Source organism: Myotis myotis, unplaced genomic scaffold, assembly GCF_014108235.1.
Source record: "Myotis myotis isolate mMyoMyo1 unplaced genomic scaffold, mMyoMyo1.p scaffold_m19_p_1, whole genome shotgun sequence".
Lineage (NCBI taxonomy): Eukaryota > Metazoa > Chordata > Mammalia > Chiroptera > Vespertilionidae > Myotis > Myotis myotis.
Window position 1 is genome coordinate 118,167,746 of NW_023416313.1, and position 7,365 is coordinate 118,175,110.

The following is a 7,365-nucleotide window of genomic DNA, read 5'->3' on the forward strand; positions in this document are numbered from 1 at the left end:
CCGCCTTCAGTCTGCTCTTCATGCAGCGAGCTATTTGCCCCATATCCCTTCTGGCCTAAAACTCTTTAGTGCTCCCACTGCCCTCTGAACAAAGCCATGCTCCTGACCAGTGCCTGCAGGTCCCAGACTCTCCTCCCCTCACTTGTGCTCCAGCCACCCTGGGATGTTGAGCCTGCGAAATGGGTAGGTTAATGTGATGAGCCACACTTCCAGAACCACATTCCAGTGGAGCAGTAGTAATGTCTCTCCAGCAGTAATGGGTATGCCCTGAAAATAGGTTTCATGTGGAACTCTTTAGAGGAGCACTGCATATGCTCCACCTCCTGGAAATTCACAAGACACTTTGTTATATGGCAAAGGCTGGGAGGAGTCCTATAGTAAAGAAGTCTATTTTGCTTTATTTAGCCCAGAGATTCCCAGAGTGTTTGCCCATAGATAAGGACACCTATGAACAGCTCTAGCAACTAGTTTCCCTGGCCCACTCTGTGGAAAATGCTGGATGGGTCCTAAGGTATAGTGCCCTGAATTCTGGGATCTGGGATCCTAAGGCCCACTCCCCCTACCCCAGAAGGCTCTCCCATGGGGACACATCTTTGTATGTGGAAGATAAGGCATTGGAAAGCTGGGCCCCACTGTTAAGGTTCACTCCCATGTCCTGGATCAAACATGGTTCCTGCATGTGTTAGTTGACACTACACACATTCTTTTAAATTTTTACCTGGCTGCGAACATTTAAAATCTGGGAAATTTCACACAGATTTTTGAATTTTGAAGTCCTCTATAAAACTAAAAGCCCTATCAACACATAGCATACATATATCCCTCTGTAGAATTGAAGAACAGCATGAACCATTTACATGTAAGGCAGATCACTATACTCCTGGTGCCTACTGAACCCCCTGAAAACATTTGCATTTCTGACCCCTGTAAAGGGGAGTGTGCAGCTCTTCTCAATGGAGTTCCTCTTCACTGGGTGACCTATACCTGACCCACCGCTCTCCAGGCTGTTAATTTTTGCTAAGGGCTAAGGTAGGTGGTGCTTCCAGAATGTTCCTCACAACCAATGAAGCACCAGATACATTGTGCAAATCAAGTCAAGAAAGCTCACTAGTACACCCCACCCTCTGCCCGCAGGTTCTCTTGAAGAATGAGGTGGTAGGGCTGCAGAGAGGTTGGGGAAGGCCTGCCCATGCCTCCTCTCATCTCACCCACCAGTGGTCTCAGCAGATCAGAAGACTTGAGGCAGCTGCTCAGGTCACCCTGGTAATTGGAGCATGTTGGGTGTGAGAATCACTCCCTGCAAGAGCAAAAAGCTGAGGACAGTGTGGGGCCAACCACACTGGCATTTCTCAGTCAGTATGCTGCTGTGGGAAGCCTGCTAAAAATAGTCTGATTCTGGGCTGACACTGGAACCTGGGTGTATAAAGCAAGAGCAGAGTGGACTTTTTGGATACTTTTGAGAATACAATATGGAGCCACTCCAATTGTGGTGAGCAAGGGAACATCCCCTAAAGAAGTCACTCACAGAAGTTTGTGTCTGTCCACAATGCCAGGTTTATTAGAGGAGACCTCCCCAAGGTCAACAGAGTCACATGCAGGTTACACAGAGAGCGGGATCTTAGGTGACATAAGTGAGCAGAGTGAGCATTGGGTGGGAAGTACCCATCACTGGCAGCCTTAGCAGGCTAGAGCGGTGGGTTTTGGTCTCAAGCCAGGTGGCTCCAGTGGGGGCACCCATCCAGTGGAGTGGAAATCTGGCAGGGCTCTGACAGTGATGTGTGGTACAGCCAAGCTTGAGTATTGGGTAGTTGGAGCTCTGGGTTCTTATAGCCCATAAGCGGTGGAGGTCCCACTCTAGATAGAATCCTTATTCAAGTGTCCATACTTGTGATTTTGGGCATTCTGGACCCCTCTTAAGGGTGTTCTCGTTACACCCCATTAGCTGTCTTGACACAGTACTTGACACATTGGCATGGCTGACAGTGACTCCATATTGGACTGTCAAAAAGTGTCCAAAAATTCCACTTTGCTCTTGCTCTGTACTGGGAAATTCTGGCTTGGGGGCAGCCAGGAAAACCCCTCCTGTCTGGGTGCTGCTGGCTGGGGCACAAAGGTGGAATGGGGGCTGGTGAGGGGCATGGCCCTGCCCTGAAAAGACTATGGGGGAGATAGAGCTCTGACTTGAGGGCCCCAGTCTGAGGGCGGGTCCGCGGGGGAGTCTCAGACCTGCCTCCCCCTACTCCACACTGTTACAATAACTGAGGAACTGCCCCTGTTAGGCTGAGACAGGGCACCAGGACATGTTTCTGTCCTAGGTGGTCTGAGGAAGGTCCACAGGGGCCTCTCCTGCTCAACATGACATTTCAGTTCTCTGGACTCTGGTCCAAAGTCCCCACAAGACCCTCCATCAGGATTCCTGACTCCAGCCATCTCCTGCTTTGCCTGAACATGTCCTTGTTCTTGGCTCAGCCCCTTCTCAACCTATTCAAACCCTCCTTTCCATGGTATAGAAGAACTAAAATGGTGGCATAAGTAAACACCTGTACTCACTGTCTCCTACAACCTCATCAAAATTACAACTAAAATACAGAATAACCATCATTGAGAACTGCCTGAAATCTGGCTGAATGTAAGTCCTAAAACTAGAGAAGTAAAGAAGAAAGCACATTGAGACTAGCAGAGGGGCGGAGGCCCAGAATGGGCTGGTCTGACAACCAATTGTGCTGCTTTTTTAATTGGGAGGGAGATAATCTCTGCAGAGGTTGCCCATGAAAAGCAAGGGGTCCCAGCCCCACAGCCCAGGGCTCCAGAGCTAGGAAGAGATGTTCCTGTAACTACAGGCTGTAAAAACTAGCAGGGGTTGGAGTTCAGTGACACTGAGGATGCTGGAGACCCAGGTGTCCCTCTTAAAGAGCTGGGCACTAACTTACTCAGATTCACTTCCTCTGAGCTCCAGTGCAAGGAGGTGTTGGAGGACCCAGACATATATGGGAGGAACTGGATTGTCTGGAAGTGGGGCAGGAACTCAGGGTGGCTTTCTCCCAGATGGAGGTGCTTGCAAGGGTCATTGTTCCTGTGCTGGGACCTCCCAGGTCATAGGGCTGACTGGCAGCCATATCTGTTTGCTCTGCCCTGGTGATTCCTTGACCCAATCTCATCTAATTTTCAGCCCCACCCAACCTGTTTGCAATGATTTTTCATATGAATGGCCTATCCTGACTCAGGCTTCAGACTTTGCTAAAATCTCTCAACAAACTGCAGCTGCTCAGTGTGCCCCAAACCTATCAATAAGAGGCCTGAGACAAAATACTAGCATGAGCCTGTCTTGCTTCACAGCTGGGCCTTGCCTGGGCACCTCCACACCCAATACAAATAGTTCCTGCAGGGTGGCCCCAGGCAGTGGCTGACTTTGTATCTCCCTGGAGGCCATAGAGCCAGTGCACCTGGTGGACAGCTTCAGACCATAGCAGATTACAACTCTACACATCCATAAGTGACACACTCAAGGGGCAGACTCAGTGAGCACCAAAGCCCCACTGAAGCAAGTTCTGCCCATAGGGGTGTTTCTTACAAAGCAGCTCTTCCACTGTAGTTGCAGCTGGTCCTCACAGCCAATTGGCCTGAAGTTCAGTTCCTCCTAGTGATGCCAATAGCAATCAAGGCTCAACTACAAGACTGTGCACACAGCCCACATAGGGCTGCACCTATACTGCCCAGCTCAGGTGACTGGAGAGGCTGAGCCATTGGGCCCTACAGGACACCTACTACACAAGGCCACTCTACCAATTCCAGGAGACATAACAGCTCTACCTAATACATAGAAAAAACGTAAGGAAGCAGCCAAAATGGGGAGACATGTCACAAATAACAGAATGAAAGCAAGCAAACTTTTGGATACAGAGTTCAAAACCATGGTTATAAAGTTATCAAGGATCTTCATGAGACTTTAAGGATCTTAGTGAGGATGTCAAAGACAGGAAAAAGAACCAGTCAGAAATTAAGCATACACTAACTGAAATAAAGAATAATTTACAGGGAATCAACAGTAGAGTAGAGGATTCTGAGAATCAAATAAACGATGTGGAATATGAAGAAGCAAAAAAACACCCACTCAGAAGATCAAAAAGAAAAAAGAATCCAAAAATATGAAGATAGTGTAAGGAGCCTCTGGGACACCTTAAAGCATACCAACATTCACATTATAGGGGTGTCAGAAAGAGATGAGAGAGAGCAAGATACTGGAAACCTATTTGAAGAAATAATGACAGAAACTTCCCCTACCTGGTGAAATAAATAGATTTATAAGTGCAGGAAGCAGAGTCCCAAACAAGAGGAATCCAAAGAGGCCCACATGAAGGCACGTCATAATTAAAATGCCAAGGGTTAATGACAAAGAGAGAACCTTAAAAGCAGCAAGAGAAAAGCAGTTACTTACTGACAAGGGAGGGCCCATACAACTGTCAGCTGATTTCTCAACAAAAACTTTGCAGGCCAGAAGGGAGAGGCAAGAAATATTCAACTACTAATCAGGTCCAGGTTAATAGTTGACACTCTGGGGACTCAAATCTCACTAAATGAGCAATGAACAGCAAGGACCTACAACCCAGCAAAGCTCTCATTTAGAATTGAAGGTCAGATCAAGAGCTTCACAAAGAAAAAGCTAAAGGGCTTCATCACTACCAAACCAGTATTACATGTAATGTTGAAGGGTATTCTTTAAGAAGAGGAAGAATAAGAAGGGAAAAAAATATGAACAATAAAATGGCAACAAATAAATATTTATTGTTAGAAATAAGGCAAGCCCCCAAACCAGGAGTCCTGGCAGAACACAAAAGATACTCGGGAGCCAGACAGCAAGGAAAATATCTTTACTTCTGTAGAAGGGTGTGTACCAAGGCAGGGTCTGGCAGCAGGCACATGAGGGTGGTCCATTCAGGGCTTTATTTCTGACACAGATCATCTGTCCTTTACTCTTGATTGGTAAGAGCTTAGGCTCACATTCTTGTGTGATTGGCTAATTCAAAGGAAAAAAGGAGGAGTTGATCTTTGCCATTTAAAAATGGTGACCCCCAGAGGAGCTGCAATTATGGAGCCAAAATGGCGGTTGCCTAAACTTCCTTCTTTGACAGAAAAGATTACTTGTTTATTCTTACAATCCTCCCTTTTTCTTATTTAACTCTTTCCTTCAAACTTAGCTAACATTCGTTGACTTTTATGCTCTGCATTATCTAGGAGATTACTCCTTTCTTATATATGGGATGATATAACATCCAATGACTGTAACTCCTAACCGGATTATCATAGAGGTGAATATGGATACCATCATTACCTTCCACTTTCTGAACCATTGTTCTAGTAAATTGGAGAAAGGATTCTCAATTCCAGGATTCTCAGCTAACTCATTAGTTGTTCATCCCTGTAGGGCCTTAGCGATAGTTCTATCTGGAGCTGTGTTGTCAGGGATGAAAGTACAACAGTGGCCCTCAAGATTATACAAACTCCTCCTTTTTCTGCCAGAATCATATCCAAGGCCAACCTGTTCTTCCACATCAGCCTGCTGGTGGCATCTAGTTGTTCAGCTATACCTTTAACTGCATCTCGACTATAGTTAACATCCTTTGTGGGTTAATTATAGTAAATACTAGAGGTCCAGTGAACAAATTCATGCACAGGTGGGGTCCAGCTGGCCCAGCCCCAATCAGCAGATCAGAGTTGGGCCTGTTGGGAGGAGGAGATGGTGGGAGGTTGGCTGGCCAGTCCGCCCTGATTGGGGCCCGATCAGGGCTGGGCCAGCTGGGGGGAGGGGCTGTGGGTGGTGGGCCAGCCAGCCCACCCCAAAATGGGGTGAAGGGGCTGATCAGGGGTCAGCAGCCAGGGGAGGGTCCGTAGGAGGTTGGCTGGCCAGCCCCACCCCCGATTGGTGTGGGGGGCCAATCGGGGGCGTAGTTGGCTAGGGGGAGGGGCCATGGGCCCATTTGGGGTTGTTGGGGCCCATTTGGGGCAGGGCCAGCTGGGGGGAGGGGCTGCAGGAGGTTGACTGGCTGGCCCCACCCCCTATTGGGGTGGAGGGCCATCAGGGGCAGGGCTGGCTGATTGGGGGTGGGGCTGGCTGGGGGAAAGGGCCACGGGGGGGGGGTTGGCTGGCTGCCCCACCCTCAATCAGGGTCGGAAGAGGCCGATTGAGGGTGGAGCCAACTAGAAGGAGAGGCCATTGGAGGTTGGCCGCTGGCCCCATCTCCTGATCTACTGGTTCGATAGCTGCAGTGAGCATCATAGCAACCAGTTGTTCTGGTTGTTATGGTGTTCTGGTTGCTGGCTTTTTATATATATAGACTAGAGGCCCGGTGCACAAAAATTTGTGCACTCAGGGGGGAGGGGGGATCCCTCAGCCCAGACTGTGCCCTCTTGCAGTCTGGGACCCCTCAGGGGATTACCACCTGCTGGCTTAGGCCCGCTCCCCGGGGTATTGGGCCTAAGATGGCAATCAGACATCCCCCTGGCAGCCTGGGAGCCCTCGGGGGATGTCCACTTGCCAGCGGGGAGCAGGCCTAAGCTGCAGTCGGACATCCTTAGCGCTGCTGAGGAGGCAGGAGAGGCTCCCACCATCACCACTGTACTGGCAACCAGCAGCCTGTCTTGTGGCTGAGCAGAGCTCCCCCTGTGGGAGTGCACTGACCACCAGTGGGCAGCTCCTGCATTGAGCGTCTGCCCTCTGGTGGTCAGTGTGTGTCATAGTGACCAGTCATTCCCAATCGTTCTGCTGTTAGGGTCAGTTTGCATATTACTCTTTTACTATATAGGATAGAGGCCTGGTGCACAGGTGGGGGCCAGCTGGTTTGCCCTGAAGGGTGTCCCGGATCAGGGTGGGGGTTCCGCTTGGGTGCCTGGCCAGCCTGAGTGAGGGGCTGATGTCTGTTTGCAGCTGGTCACACACCCTTCAGGGTTGGGGTCCCCACTGGGGTGCTTGGCCAGTCTGGGTGAGGGGCTGAGGGCCATTTTCAGGCTGGCGGGTGACTGAAGCTCCCAACCTCTCCTTTTTTTCTTCTTCTTTTTTTTTATTCTGGGATTTATTTACCTTCTATGTCTGTCACTGGAATTGAGAGCCGGCTTTAGCTCTGAGGCTCGGCTCCAGCTATGAGACCTTGGCTGCTGAAAGCAGGTATCTGGGTTTGTTTGGCTTCTATAATTGAAACACTGTTGCAGCTCCAGCTCTGAGGCCCGGCTGGCTGAAAGCAGGTTTCTGGGGTTTGTTTAGCTTCTATAATTGCAACATTGTTTCTTAGAGTGTAGCTCAGAGGCCGGCAGTGGCAGGTGGGGAACCTTGGCTTCCTCCATCACTGGAGCAAGCAAGCCTCCTGTTCCCTT